This window comes from Lissotriton helveticus, chromosome 3_1, assembly GCF_964261635.1.
Source record: "Lissotriton helveticus chromosome 3_1, aLisHel1.1, whole genome shotgun sequence".
In the NCBI taxonomy this organism is placed as follows: Eukaryota; Metazoa; Chordata; class Amphibia; order Caudata; family Salamandridae; genus Lissotriton; species Lissotriton helveticus.
In genome coordinates, this window is record NC_136061.1 from 613,884,762 (window position 1) to 613,900,969 (window position 16,208).

Below are 16,208 nucleotides of genomic sequence, written 5' to 3' on the forward strand. Positions count from 1 at the left end.
TCAGTCAATTTGTACAGATAATCAGACATTAGGACATCCGGAACGTCATGAATGGACGTTGGTTTCGGGGCAGACCAGACGCTCATGGGTCGACCGAAGACAACTTCATCAGGGGTTAAGTGATGTCGGGTGGGGGTAGAGCGCATCGATAGCAATGCCAATGGGAGGGCGTCTGGCCATTTCAGGCCCGTCGTAGCCACTATTTTGGCCAGTTTAAGCTTTAGTGTGGCGTTGTGTCGTTCGACAAGCCCAGCAGATTGAGGGTGCAAGACTGCGTGGAATTTCTGTTTGATACCCAGCCCATTTAGGATGAGCTGGATAACGTTGGCTACGAAGTGGGGGCCATTATCACTCCATAAAACACGACAGAGGCCATAACGGGGGAAAAACTCCTTTAACAGGACCTTTGCAGTGGCCATAGCGGTGTTGTCACGGGTTGGATATGCTTCCACCCATTTGCTAAATGCGCACACCACGACAAGTACATATTTCAGGCCTTGGCATCTGTCTAGCTGGATGTAGTCCATCTGCAGGACTTCAAATGGGTGGTTTGGGACCCCAAATCCCCCCCGGGGTACTACAGTTCCCTTCCCGGGGTTGTGTTGCAGGCATATTAAGCATTGTTGGACCAGGCGTTTGGCGGAATCTGGGATCTTGTCATTGTGCCAAACCCTGGAGACAAGTTCGATCATGGGGGCTGATCCTATGTGGGCTGGGGAGTGTGCCATGGATAATATGGGAATCAAGTATGAATCAGGTAGCAACCATCTGTTCGTGTCTTTTGTCCGCCAGCAGCCTTCATCGTCTTTCAATCCCACCCGTGCCCATTCAGTCAATTCGTGTTGTGTGCTAGCCATTTGTATGTCTCTAATTGTGTCCTTGGCGTCAGTCCAGTTTTCTGCTTGTGACCTGGTCACGTACATACGTGTTGTCGTTCTATTTTCAGCTGTCGTTCGGGCGGTGATGTCGGCTAGTGCATTTCCCTGTCCAATAATGTCTGTCACCTTCTTGTGTGCCTGGCATTTGATAACGGCAAGTTTGTTGGGGAGGAGGACAGCTTCGATTAAGGCGGAGACTAAATCCCCGTGCAGAATGGGTGTGCCGTGTGAGGTCAAGTATCCTCTCTCCCTCCAGAGGAGCCCAAAATGGTGAACCACCCCGAAGGCATACTGGCTGTCGGTGTAAATGTTCGCCGTGGTTCCTGTTGCCAGGATGCAGGCTCTCGTCAAAGCAATCAGTTCCGCTGCCTGGGCAGATCGCTGGGTGATGCGGGCTGTTTCTACTACAGTTCGAGCCGTGGTGACTGCATAGGCAGCGGAAGTGGTACCATCGGAGAGTTTGATGCAAGAACCGTCCACCCACAACTCCCCGTCGGGGTCAGGGAAAGCTGTGTCTCTGAGATCGACCCTACTCCTGGTCTGTTCGTCCGTAAGAGTCACGCAGTCATGTACGGGGTGCACATTGGGGTCGTTCTCTGGCAAGGGTAACAGAGTTGCTGGGTTCAGTGTGGTGCATCTTTTCAGGGTGATATGGGGGGCAAGCAAGGTTAGTTCGTATCCAGTCAGTCGTGCACTCGTCAGATGTTGCGTCTTGGTTTGGTTCAGGAGGGTGTCGACTGCATGGGGTACCAGTACCGTGAGGGAATTCGAGAGTACAATCCCCTCACTCTGTCGGATAGAGACTGCAGCAGCAGCTACAGCTCGAAGGCAGGCAGGCAAGGCTCTGGCGACAGGGTCAAGAGTGGCAGAGAAGTAAGCGCACGGTCGTTGCTTAGGACCGATGGCCTGGGTCAGGACAGATAAAGCGCACCCCTCCCTTTCGTGAGTGTAAAGGGAGAAGGGCTTTCCGTAATCAGGGGTACCCAGGACAGGGGCTGAGCAAAGGGCATCTCGTAGTTCTGTGAAGGAGGTTTGACACTCAGGAGTCCAAGGGAGTGGGAAAGGGACGTCTTTGTTTAGGAGAGAGAGCAGTGGTTTTACAACGAGGCTGAAGTTTGGCAACCATTGTCGGCAGAAGGAGGTGAGGCCTAATAGGGAGCGAACCTGCTTCTGGGTTTTAGGGACAGGGGTGTCTAGAATGGTCTGGATTCGATCAGGGGTGAGTTTCCTTCCATCTTTGGACAGAAGGTGGCCTAGGTAAGTGACCTGGGGTAGGCAGAATTGCAACTTCTTCTTGGAGACCTTGTGGCCATTTTCCGCAAGGAAGTGCAAGAGTTGAATGGTGGCGGTAACCGCTAGAGGGGTGGTGTCGGCTGCCAAAAGGATGTCATCGACATATTGTACCAACACCACCCCGTCGGGTAACCGGACTTGGTCTAGTTGCCTTTTGAGGGCCTGGCTGTAGATGCTAGGGCTCTCCGTGTAGCCTTGAGGGGCTCGGCAAAACCTATATGAGCGGGATTTTAGGGTAAAGCCGAAGAGATATCGGCTGTCTGGGTGGATGGGGATGGAGAAGAATGCGTTCTTGAGGTCGATGACGGAAAAGGTGGTGGCAGTGGATGGAATCAAGGTCAGGATGGTGGTGATGTCTGAGACCACAGGGTACTGGGGTACCACCACTTTGTTGATCTCTCGGAGGTCGATGATGAAACGGTATGCTTTCTCATCTCCCTCTCCCTGCTTCTTGATAATGGGCAAGATAGGGCTGTTGCAAACGTTGCTAACCACTTCCTCTACCACTCCTGCGTCTATCAGTGACTGGATAATCATTACCAATGCCTTCTCGCCCTCTGGCGATATCCGATATTGTGGGAGTTTTGGGAGTGTTGCGTCTGGTCGGACAGTAATGTGCACTGGGTCAATTAACATACGCCCTACGTCCGAATCCGCTTTGGCCCACAGATACGGAGGTAGGGTGTCAAGCAGGGACGCGTCGACGTCGGTGATGGAAAACATGTGTCGGGGGGAACAATGTTTAAGCAGAACGGGGTTGTCGTAAAGAAACACTCGAACTCCATCTTGAGAACACCTAATCGTCGCTCGGAAGTGTTTCAGTAAGTCAAGTCCCATAATGGCGTCAGGGCTATTGGAGGAAAGCAAGAACGTGGTGTCGGTGGTGTTGTTTTCTACGTCAAAGAGAATCGGGGCAGACAAAGGGTTGGTGGAGGGCGTTCCATCGAAACCTGTCGATGTTATGAGTGAGCCAGACAAGGGTGCCCTTGGAATCAGTCGTTTAGATAACGCACTACGTGTTGCGCCAGTGTCTACCAGAAATGGAGACTTGGTACCCAGGACCTTAGCAGTGACATAAGGGCCCTGCTGGTCAACATAGAGCTCGACTGGATCCCTCCCTCGCCCTTGGCTGTCCTATGCAAAGGTGTGAGTGTCGTCATAGTCAGATTGTTGATATTGGTTCTGTCTGGGTCGATCGAACGTATTCGGTCTGCTTGATCTGTCATTAGTCGCGTCATTTGGGGGCCCTCGTTGTGGTCCCTTAGGTCTCGGTCCGTTTGCTACATCCCTGGGGTCTCTGTTCCTGATCATTTCCAGGAGAACTGGGCACTGGGATTTCCAATGGCCAGTCCCTTTGCAGAAAGCGCACTGGTCATCTCTAAGGTCTGTGCGTCCACTGTAGGGAGTCAGAGTGCGGTCCTGGGGAAATGCAGTCTTAGGGACGTTTGTCTGGTAGTTTCCCCGGTATTGGTCTCGTCCTATAGTCACCCCTTGCAGTTTAGCAATCATCACCCTCTCTTTTAAGTCTTTCTTCTTTTTCTCTGTCGCCCTATCGTTTTCATTTTTCTGATGCTCATAATATTGGGCCATTTGGAGAATCGCTGTAGGTTTGGAGGCTGCCCAACTACTCTCGCTGGCCTGTAGTTTCTGGGAGATGTCCAATGATAGGCCCTTAACATAATTCTGGACAAACAGATGGTGTCCGGTTGCAGTGGTCATGTCCTGGCCGCTGTAATCGGAGAACACCGTTTCAAACCGGGAGAAGTATTCCGATACATCCTCCTGGGGTTTTTGGCGACAGGCTGTTACTATCGACCAGTCCACTTTCTTTTCTGGGATTAGGGTTTTTAATTTCTCTACAATTTTATCTGGGAGGTCTAGAATGGATTTCAACGGTTTTTGTCCTGGTCCCTGTTGTTTGTCCAAGTCATCGAGTTGTGACCAGGTATGTCCGAACAGCTCAAGGTGGTCGACTTTCCGGATTTGCTTCCACACATCAGCTGGTAGACATAACCCGAAGAACAAGTCGATGTCAGCCAGGGTCATGATAGTTGAACCCAGGGCTGTACCCAATTCAGTATAGAAGGCAGTGGGGTTTTTACGTAGGTCGGGTAGAGATTTCCGGAATGTCAGTATCTCTTGCCGGTCCCATGGCTGGTAGACCCAGTTGTATACTACCCTTCCCTTCGCATCTTGGTTGTTTGCATCATCGTGAGTCCCTGTACCCCGAGGAGGAACCCAGTAAGGGGCAGCCTCACGTATCGGCATCATGGTGTTAGATTGCTCGGTTGGTGGTTCGGTCACTACGGGGGCCGCGGATTTAGCTCCCGGCTTTCGTTCAGTGAGGTGGCGGAAAACCTCAAGCGTACGCGTAAGGAGGTCCGACACATCACACTCGCCCTCATCCCCGATATCGACCTTCCGGTACAGAGCCCTTAGGCTCTCGGGACCTTTGTCTCGATATCGGTCCTCGTATGTATTCAAGACATGATAACACAGTCGTACGGTAAAATGTCGTCTGTGACTCCCTGTATACGAGCTGAACATATCTGTGATGTACTCTTCATCATCCTTCCTTTCTACCAGTGTCCTTGCTATTTTGTCGATCCCCGCTCGCTCATCTTTGTCTAGCCTGTTTGTTCTTGCAAGGCCAGCCCCTCGAGTCTCATGCTCGTCTAACGTTGTCGTTGATGCGGGTTTTAATACAAGGGGTTCGGCTGGCACAGAGGCCATTGGGGCCGACGCTGCGGCGGTACCTTCGTTTGTACCTGCGGGTGGCGCGTGCTGCGCCAAGGGCCGAGAAGGGGCGTATGGAGGGGGCATGTAGATGATAGGAGGACCTAACAGCAGGTCCTCATTGGCTTGTCGTTTCGAGGGTAAATCAGGGTAGAGCATGGAGGGGGTTCTAACCGGACACTGGCTTGGCGTTTCCCTTTCTAGTTTCTGTTTAGCTTTCTCTCTTTCCTCTATCTCCTTTTTTAGTTTCTGAGCAGCTAGGTGGGCTGCTTTTTGCAGCTCTTTTTCCAACCTACTCTCAGTTTTCTTTTTACGCTGTTCAGTTTCTTTTCGCCACATGCCGAAGCTATCAAGCATAGTAGGTGTTGTCTTGTTTTTACCTAGGGCAGTTTCTAGCATTTTTATTTTATCATCATCGAAGGATCCTATCAGGGGCCATTGACTTTCTTGACCCTGTTTTGTATATTTATGCCATAGTTTACTATAGGCAATAGCGGTCAATCCATGCTTCATGAACATGTCCTTATTAGGGGTGCCTTCCAGTGGGGCTGGATGGTCCATCTCTAATAAGCGGTCCGGGCTAAACAGGCTACTAATCAGTGGGGAGAAGACAGACATGACGGCTCGTAACGAGGGACTAAAAAGTCAGCACTGCCTATCTTATCACTAGGTGCAAAGACTAGACAGAATATTTCTATTCTACGTTGTTTGCAGGCAGTGAATACCTCATGGATCACAATAACCAAAGACCAATAAATAACAATGGGGAGAATGAGTAGGTCCGCAAAGATCTGCGTTACCTACCTTTTTCACTATCTGCAAAAAGGGTGGTCTCTTCCCTGTTTGCAGACAGGGAATCTCCAGGAAACAATAATTTTGCGAACAACAGTTCAGTTTCAAGCAATTATAGGGTGGGGGAGAAAAAAATAAGCACGGCTGCTACCCTACCTATCCTCCACTGCTTGCAAAGAGAGAGACCTTTGTTTCTCCGTTTGCAGACAGTGAATCCCTCATAGATCAAGATAACAAAAGACCGATAAATAACAATGGGGAGAATGAGTAGGTCCGCAAAGATCTGCGTTACCTACCCTTTTCACTATCTGCAAAAAGGGTGGTCTCTTCCCTTTTTGCAGACAGGGAATCTCCAGGAAACAATAGTTTGTGAACAACAGCTCAGTTTCAGGTGATTATTGAGTGGGGGAGAAAAATAAGCACGGTTGTCTGCCCTACCTATCCTCCACTGCTTGCAAAGAGAGAGCCTGTTGTTTCTCTGTTTGCAGACAGTGAATCTCCAAATAAACAAAAAGAGCAATACTAGTATTTACCAAACAAGCAATCAAGCAATTTTTTTCGCAATTTGTCGTGGTAACACGACCTTACCCGGACCGCATGGACAGTTTCCTGACTTCCGAATCCAGCGCCCGATCGTCCTCTCTTCTTCGTTATCCTCGCGGCACTCCTGATGGTTCCCAGTCAGGACCGTAGATCACTCGAGAGAGGTCTGTTCGGAACCAGTGAAGTTCGGATGATCGGCTGTCAGACGAGGGTCTATCGGACAGACGCGTTCCCGATCGTTGCAGTCGTTCACTTTGTCGTCAGGACCTCTCCCACTGGATCCATGGGTCGCTGATGGGCCCCACGCTTGGGACGCCAATTGTGGAAAAATACAAACTGGGGGGCACTACCAACCAGAATATAAGATCCTTAATTATTGCCCGGCGATGTCGCCTCTTGAACCCACAAAGAAGTTAAACTATTGAAGAGGCAGGCGCTGGAGACTGGAAGGCAGGAAACAAGGTTTTTTATTCTCTCCGGAGGAGAACACAACGAAACGGACAGAAGGTATCGTTCTGAGGTGCTCTAACTGCATCCCGGAGGCCTGGCCTCTTATACACAAGTTTATCTCTTTATTACATGTAACACATTCTCGTTGATACTTTGATGTACGGAAAGACATCCTCAGAATCCCCCCTTCCCAGCCCGTTCCCATGCAAGGCTACAGTGGAAGTCCCCGCCCCGTTCACAACAGGTGATGATCATTGCGCAGCTGGGTATTCCGCCGATTCACGGAGTGTGCGGGTTTCGATCGGATCTCATGGGATGGGGGGGGGCTTTGATCATCTCGGGGGTCCTTTGAGGAGGGAAGCTTCCTATTGTAGGGGGAGGGGCAAGAGATTGGTATCGGCAGAGCTAGGTGTCGGCCTGGGAACGGGGAAGACAAACGGGCACACGGGGAAAAGGGGTTTGCATCAAAAAGGGCCGGAGGTCATGACGGGGAAGCAGGGAGGTGTCGCGCCGGGAACAGGATGAGGGCCTGGGGCAGAGCAGCGCCGAAGAGGGGTTTTATGACTCAAGGCAGGTGCAAGCAGGGGGGGTTGCCAGCGAAGTTAGGAGAGAGAGAGAGACGCGCTGGCTCTCGGCGAGAGCAGGGAAGCCATGGTGTCCAAAAAAATGGCGGCTGTTTTACGCGCACAAAAGGTTTAAGGAGAGCAAGAGGGCGCCGATAATGTTGACGGTTTTCAGCCTAACTTTTAACAGGATGTCATGATGGACCGTGTCAAACGCCGCTGACAAATCTAACAGAACCAGTACTGCATCCTTTCCTTGATCCATAGCAAGTTTTTGGGATTCAGTGGTGTGCAGTAGTACTAATTCTGTTGAATGACCCGGTCGAAAGCCAGATTGTTTAATATGTTGGTTTCCTGCATGAAATCATTAAGCTGGTTGTTGACAAGTTTCTCTGCCATTTTACTCAGATATGGCAGCCGTGAAATAGGCCTGAGATTAGAGAGGATTGTGGGATCTGAAAATATTTTTTTTTAAGCGGTTTTACGGCGGCGGTTTTACAGCTGTCGGGAATTTTAACTAGTCTAAAGGTAGCATTTATAATCTGGTTAATGATGGGGTTGATAGTATCCATCATTGCATGTAAAATTTTTGGAGGGCAGGTATAAAAAGGCGAGCCCGATTTACATGAGAGAATAGCTTGCCTAGATTGTTCTAAATTAATCTCCTTAAAGGCATATCAATTCCTTATTTCTTTCCCCTGTGATCTGGCCATTTTGCGTCTGTGGGAGTGTTATAGTAAAATCTTTCTTTCAGTCAAGAATTTTATTTTCAAAGAATTCGGCGATCCGATCACATAGATCTTGAGAGGATCGAATTTCCTGTTCTAGATATTTAGGATTAGTAAAAGTTTTCACTATATTAAAATGTTTTTTTGACTATCTGATTTATTTATAAGATTAGAGTAATATGTGTTTTTTTCATGTTTAATATGCTGGTGGTAAGAGCTGAGAGCAGATTTAAAAGACACCAAATCTTCTGTTTTGTAATTTTTTCGCAATTTCTTCTCTATTATCCTACATTATCCCTGTGAAACTTTTAAGCTAGGGGTAAACCAGGGAGCTGATCTTTTGTTCCTCCTATTTTTCTTTAGGGGAGCCAACTTGTCAGCCACGGATATCATCCATTCATTAAATAGATCATTATCTATTTCAGGGTCCCCCTTGGGAGTGTTTTTTTTTTGCTTCTGCTGTGTCCTGCAAATTAGGATTAAAGAGCAAATTTTCCTATTTTCGTGTAAAACCTGGGGGCAGATGTATCAAGATTTGGTTTTGCGAATCTGTAATTGCGATATTTTGCGATTCGCAATTGCAGATTCGCAAAACGGGATGTATGTTGAAATTTGCGATTAATTAGCGATTTCTTAAAAATCACTAAACATTCTCAGAATCCCTTGCGATTTCTTAAATTGCAAAATTCGCAAATTAAGAAATCGCAAAAAACGGGAATCTGCAATTCAGGAGCAGGTTCATGACATCACAGCCAAGAAAAGGGAGTGATTACCTGCACCTGCGTGCCTGAGCCACACCCAGTGGCAGTTGGAAGACTGTTTGGAGGCTGAACAGACTTGCTTGCTGTGAAATGGAGTCCCAGCGCACACAGGAGGGAATGGCTGGTGAAAAAAGAAAGCGAAAACATAAGTTTCAGAAAAGCAGCAGGAAACCCTAATTGCGAAATGGTGTGCAGCCATGAGCTGCTTTTTGGAAAAAAAGCATTAAAAGTGCCTGAATCCAGAAAAAGGAAGATCTGACTGGATATACAGCAAAAAGTGAATGCAGTGGGAGTGACCAACCGTACCATAGAAGAACTTAGGAAAAGATGGTACAACATGCGCCAGAGATCAAAAGAAAGGGTGGCTGAAAGGTCCATCACCACCCCCTTTTGTACTGAAAGGATAAAGGAGGCACACAAGACTGGAGGTGGAATTTCCACAGCAGACCAACCTACACCACACGAAGAACTTGTGGAGGCCACTCTACTGCCTGAGAGTGTGAGTGGATTGGCTGATATAGACAGCTCTGACCCTACACAAAGTGCACAAGGTAAGATGCATGTTATGACGTCCAAAATTAGTGGGTAATGCATGTGCACAGTTCTGATACATGTACTCAGTGCAAGGAATTTCTAAGTCCTGGTACACTGCTTAACATACATTTAGAAATGCATCATGGGAGTTGTAGTTTTACAAGGATATTTTTAATCTTACATCAATGAAACACAGGCCCACATTGTGGTGTTGTTGGTAGTCAGAATTAGAATGTGAATAATGTCAGAATTTGAAATCAGAAAACTTTATTTGTTTCAACTTGCACAGCAAAACACAACTCATATGTCTCACTCTACATCCACAGCACAACCAAGGGAATCAAGGGATCACACAGAGGGCGATGAATCACCACTCCATGTTGGCTCTGGGGCAGAAGGAGAAAGTAGTGATGAGAATGTCTCTACTCCAATTGTGCGCAGGAAGCGCAGACATGTGGCCCCTCTGCCTCCTTTGGAAGATGACCTTAACATTGAAGGGGATACAAGAGACAGTGGCGTTGATACAGTGGTCCCTGTTGATAGCCAAATCCAACAACAAACGCAAAGAAGACCACGTACATATAGTTTGGAAAGATCCAGGAGCAGCAGTGTTCATCCAGAAACACCCACAGTCTTTGCTGGTTTAGAGCAGGATATGCTTCATGTGCAGCGCCTGCAACATAAGGCCCTAAGGTCAATTAATAGACAGCTTTCAAAATTGAACAATAATCAACAGAGCATGGGTGAGGGCATGAAGTGTATGGCCGCTTAAATTGACAGACTGTGCAAGACACTTGAACGCACAGAGACTTCTAGGAACAGGACTGCTCACCGTGCACATGGAAGAATGCATGGATATACAAAGGCCATTAACCGGCTATGTACAGTTACATGTAACTTAACTAGGCGCAGCATCAACATGCAGAGGGAGATGAGTGAATGCAATCAAAACATTGCCAAAGGCCTGGACAAGGTAACATCTGCTGTTAAAATTTTACAAGCTGCCAACTCTGGTGCCAGCGCCCTAATGGCTTCTGCAGACAGTGAAGACACCTCCAGCAGGAGTAGCAACAACTCCACTCCAACTTCTCAACCCACGCAGCGCAGAAGTGGAAGACATGCTGGTACCACACCTGCGTTGGAGAGCATGGAATGTGAACACTTCCCTGCACCTAGCCGCCACTGCAAAAAGTGAACATGTACATTGCACTACTTCCTCCTTTCTGCATTATCACATATGGCTTTACTTTTAATTAATGGGACATTAGCATGACTGTGCAGTAACATGTCATGGGTAAAAACAGTAGTAAGGTTTTTGATTTGTGATTAAACACATCACTTGCAAAAAACGGATATGTTGTGAGAGTACTTGTCTTACCTAAAAGTAATTTTGTGTTATCTCAGACCGTCTCTGCCGGCCAGCCACTGCTCCTACTCCTGCTGTTGCCCTTCTAAGTGGAGGTATAGCATCATCATCAGATGTGTATGAGTCACTCACTTCAATGTCTGTGCCTTTTCTCATTGCCATGTTATGTAGCATTGCGCAGCTAGTTACAATCTTACAACCGGTTTCTGGACTGTACTGCAATGCACCTCCACTTTTGTGTATGCACGGGAAACGGCTTTTTAAAATTCCAAATATGCGTTCAATGAAGCGCGCGTCGACCTGTGTGCCCTTTTGTATCTTCTCTCACTTGCATTGGATGGATTCAAATATGGCGTTAGGATGAAGGCACGCACTGCGTAGGCTCTGTCACCTGCATGGAAGAAAAGTAAGAGTGACTGTGTGTTCCATTGATAATTTACTAATGTATGGATGGATGGATGGATGAGATTCATTAACGTAGCAGGTATCCCTCTCCAAACTTTCCAGCACTCAGACGTCTATGAATTCCACTATGTCGGAAAATGAAGGAGTCATGTGTGCTACCTGGGTATTTTGCCACTATATATAATTAATGATGTATTTAGCATTGCACACAATCTGGATGTTGAGGGAATGGTAGCTTTTCCTATTTCTAAACACATATTCTGTGGCTGCTGGTGGTTTGATGGCAATATGGGTGTCATCAATGCAACCAATCATATGTGGAAAACGTGCAATTTGGTAAAAAACCAGTTTTGTTTCCTGCAAGGCTTGTTGGGTGTTTGAAAAGTAGATGTGATGTTGAAGCCTGTTCAGCATTGCATCCAGAAAGGCATGGAAAAAGCACGAAAGAGCAGTCTGAGAGACAACGCCAACCTCTGCAATTACGCTTTGAAAAGAACCTGAAGCCAAAAAGTGCAGTGAGCACAATACCTGCACATGGGTAGGAATTGATTGTGTCCTGCCTGTTGGATGCACCAAAAAAGGTTTCAATTCATTAATGAGATCCAAGATGGTGTGTGGGTGAAGTCTGTATTTGTCATAGATGTCCTCTTCAGTCTGCTGGAACAGCGTGATGCGCAGTCTGAATATTCGCTCCTGTCTCTGTCTCCTCTGTGCAAGGGCATGGATACGCCGCCTCTGGCTATCAGGTATAGACCTGCCATTTTGGAACTTTCCATTGCATTGTGGGTTCCTTTTTCGACTTTTAACCTAGTTACCACCTGCAGGTAGTTGGTGTTAAGTGCGATTTCTTAAAATGTGATTTTCTTAAATTCGCAATTTGCGAATTTTTCATACATCTCTTTGCGATTTCTAATTTTGCGATTTCTGGTTTGCGAATATCGCAAACAAAATACCTTGCAAAATAAGAAATCGCAACACATCTCAGAAAAGCTGTTCTCGCAACTTAAGGAATCGCAAATATAGCGATTCCTTACATTGCGATGCGAATTCATACATGCATACCATTTTCCTATTTTTTAGTCGCAAACGCTGTTTTTTTGCGATTCGCAGCGATTGCAACTAAAATATTGGTTGATACATCTGCCCCCTGGTTTCCCCAGATTTTTTTCAGGTTGTACATTTTCAATGTCATGCTTAAAAGGGACTAATTTGTGATCAGACCAAGTAATCGCCACTGGAGGGGAGATGATTAGGTTAGCTGCGTTGGTGCATATTCCATCCAGGGTGTGTCCTGCTTGATGAGTGGCCCCTACTGTCATCTGTTTTAGCCCTAGTGTATTCATAGTTTCTAAGAAGGAGTCAGTGTTCGGTATATCTGCGGCTTCAAGATGTATATTAAAATACCTAACAAGGTGAAGTTTGAATACCTTACCACTAAAGAGCTTATGCTTTCACCCAATGTATCTAGAAACTTGCAGGCAGGACCCGAAGGCCTGTGAATCAGGGCCCCTGTAAACGTAGTACAGCTATCTAATTGGAAACTAAAGCAGAAGCTTTCACAGGTTAGCTGTGGTTCACATTTTGAACTTGCAGGGAGGCAGCTTGAGCCTTTTACCCTGCCTTCCTTGATAAAATTATGAGGAATCAGTTGGTAATATTTAACATATATTTATATGTGAAACTTACCACTGATTTTGGAAAGTGAGAAATACATATTGTTGATGTTATTATTAAAAAATGCAAACATCCTTATGTTGGAAAAGATGCCCTTTCTGCCATATAACCCTCATAATGGCACCCATTATTTACATATGCACTCAAAAGCAAACATTTTATAAACAAGCTTTGGTAAACACATTAGGTTTCGCCTATGTGATCAATAATAAGCTGTCTCGGGCATGGCTTAATCGCGCAGCGAAATGGCCGCTTGTTAAGCGAGCTCCACGGGGGGCGTGTCCACGCGCCGAACATGGAGGACGTGAACTAAGTGAGCTCCGTCTCCTGCCCTAACACTTCGCAAATTATCCTGCGTTCCCTGCCCTAGAGGGACACCCACCCTTGGCCGATTGCTACCGAAGGAGGAAAGGAATACCGGAGACGTGCTCCGTGTCGCCAACTGACCCTGAATAGTGCGGAGGGCCGCCGGAGTTGGAGGGGCCTAGCCGCACGTTGGAAGCAGCGGTCTGCTGTAGGAGGGGGAGCCGGCCCATGTGAGACCTGTGGTCGGAGGAACAGCGCCGGAGCCCGAAGGTGCGCGTGCACGGCGCACCGATAGCGAGGCAGAAGGCGACCGCCCCACACGACCAGACCGGGGGGCTGTGGCTGAACACAGAGCGGAGTGAGAGACACTCGCAAGATCACCGGAGGAATTAATTACGGGGCGCGAACTCCGGGTAAGAAGCTTTGGCACACTGCGGATGCCCGGCAACGCAACAACAGTAAGCAGAACGGCGGAGCGCGGTGGAAGGGAGCAGCAGGGCGGTAAGAAGGCGGAAGACACTGGCTATCCCCTACACACAAGTCCCCGAGCGGTGGCCATTACAAAACACTGCGCAACTAACAGTGGCCGCCATTTTGGGTCATATAGAGGAACACCACTACGTGACTGAGCTCCAAGGGGTATCTCCTGTGGTTAAGGGCTGCCAGGCTCCAGACCAGCTGAATAGGGTACCCGCACCAGCATTAGACAGAGCCACGATCGACTGGTGCGTGGAGCAGACCACGGCAGAACACGCCATTGCTCACCGTGAAGTCCATACCCCCCGCAGTGCAATACAATGTCAGGGACCCACCTGCTGACGGGTAATTACCACCGCCTCGAGTGTCTGGATAGCAGTACCACCGCACCGCGCGGCTACACTGGGGTCCCTTTTTCTGCGCAGAGGGCGCGTTAACTAAGCGGAGGACAGTAGGTAACGTTCGCTCTGTCTTTGGTATGTCAGGCTGTGCTGGGCCTTAACGGAAAGAGCAGAGACGTGCACTGAGCGTGCGGGCCTGTAGCAGTGACAAAACCTAGTGACGGACCCGGCCATCCTCCCAGCATTACGAGACAGTCACTCCCACACAGGCGAGTGCACCGAGGGGTGAAACTGTGCCTGATACTACATGATAACTGGACAGACGCAGCACTCACACTGTCCCTGCTTGTGTAGGTGGGACTTGGATACCGCCACCCTGCTAACGAGAGCCCTGGGGAAGCACAGGGCCAGAGTGCTGGACCAGGGCATGACTGCAGACGTGCAGTCTACAGGGTCGGAGGACCCGCTGGCCTCCTCTAATATGGAGATCATACCGCTGACCGGCAAATGCACGCAAGACGCTGAGCTGGACCTCATATTGGCTGAAATCAAGGCCTCGAGGGAGGCGCTGGAACAACGTATGGACACTATGACCACTGGCTTGTCGCTCCTAAGGGCAGACCATAACAAACTAGCTGAGAAAGTCTCGAAACATAAACCCGCGCTCGACGACCTGATACCACAGCAGACAGAACACTCCACAAATTTTGAGTCCATGGAGAAACAGATTAAACTACTCTGGAACAAGATGGATGACGCGGAAGGGCGGGCCCGCCGCAACAACGTGAGAATTTTAGGAATACCGGAACGAAGCGAGGGGAAGACTCCCACGCAGTTCGTCGAGGACTGGCTTAAGGTGATGGTGGGCCTGCAAGAACTTACCCCGCTAGATAGTGTGGAAAGAGCGCATAGAATGCCGGCGAGGCCACCTAAGCCGGGTGCACCACCGCGACCATTGATAGCGCGCCTCCTGCATTACAAGGACAGAGGCTCAGTGCTAAGAGTGGCTAGAGAGAAAGCGCCGCTAAGGTACGAGGATAAGACCATCTCCGTATATCCGTACTTCACCCCAGCGGTGCAGAGAGCCAGGTCGTCATTCCTAGGAGTGAAGCGCAAACTACGAGACAGGAATTTGAGATATGCATTGCTGTTCCCGGCCCGCCTCAAGATACTATATGAAAACAAATCACATTTTTTTGATACCCCTGAGGAGGCAGCAGAGTGGATGGAGGTGACGCTGACACTGCCGCATGCTCAGGACACTTTCGAGGAAGACCTAGGTGGAGGACCTTCGAATCAGGAGGAACACCGACGGACTGGCGCGGGAGAAGTCCACGCAAAGGAGTCGGAGGCGCATGGTGGGTCCGTGCCAGTGCACACCGGACAGAAGGCGAAAGTGGTCCAGCTGACAGAGGCTGCGTTGGCTGCACAAGATGCACAAGACAAATCAACACTGGAGAGCGCCTCAGACACGCACACGGAGGTGTCGGGCTCTGCGGATAGCTTGCAGCTCTTTCCAAAAATCACAGCACAGATGGCAAACGAATTTTGAGTGCGCTTTCAGAAGACTTCGGATGGTAATGTATGAGATGCACACAAGGACCGGGAATCGGGACACATTAGCTCAGGGCACGCAGTATCACCACCGTCTGGTCCTGAGAAGGTGTGAGTGGTCTCCACCCCCCCATCGTATGGACATGTTATGGTTTCACTTTTACCCACGTTGGGAAATACAGTTTGGACCTCAAACTTTTTCACTCGAGGACCTTGAAGTTAGGGGGTTACACGTTATGAAGGCACTTGGAACATTGCACATAATACACATGGCCCTCCTGGCGCAAACCCTGATGGGCACATCTGTCACAAACGGACATGGGGACCCTTAACACCTACAAACTATGCACCTGGAACATTAGAGGTATGGGTTCCATCCATAAGAGACACAGAATTCTGGCGCAGCTTAACCGGCGAAATGTCACGATAGCATGCCTCCAAGAAACCCATCTGAACAATGCGGAGAGTGTAAAACTACTTAAAAAATGGAAAGGTCTACTGTATGCTACCTCTTATTCTGTGTTCTCCAGAGGGGCGGCCATATGGCTCAGGAACTCAGTGCCATTTAAGTTGGTGGAAAAAAGAATGGACAAGGAGGGCAGATATGTATTTGTTCGTTCCCCTGTTGTGTTGGGCAGTGTGTATGCGCCGAACTCAGGCCAGTCGGATTTTTTAGCTAGCTTGAATGGAGTGTTGGCAGACTGGGCAGAGTACCAATGGATTATAGGAGGGGATTTTAATTCTGTAATGGACGTCTCCCTAGATAGGTCGCACCCGCCACTACAAGCTACTGAAAGCAGGAGACAG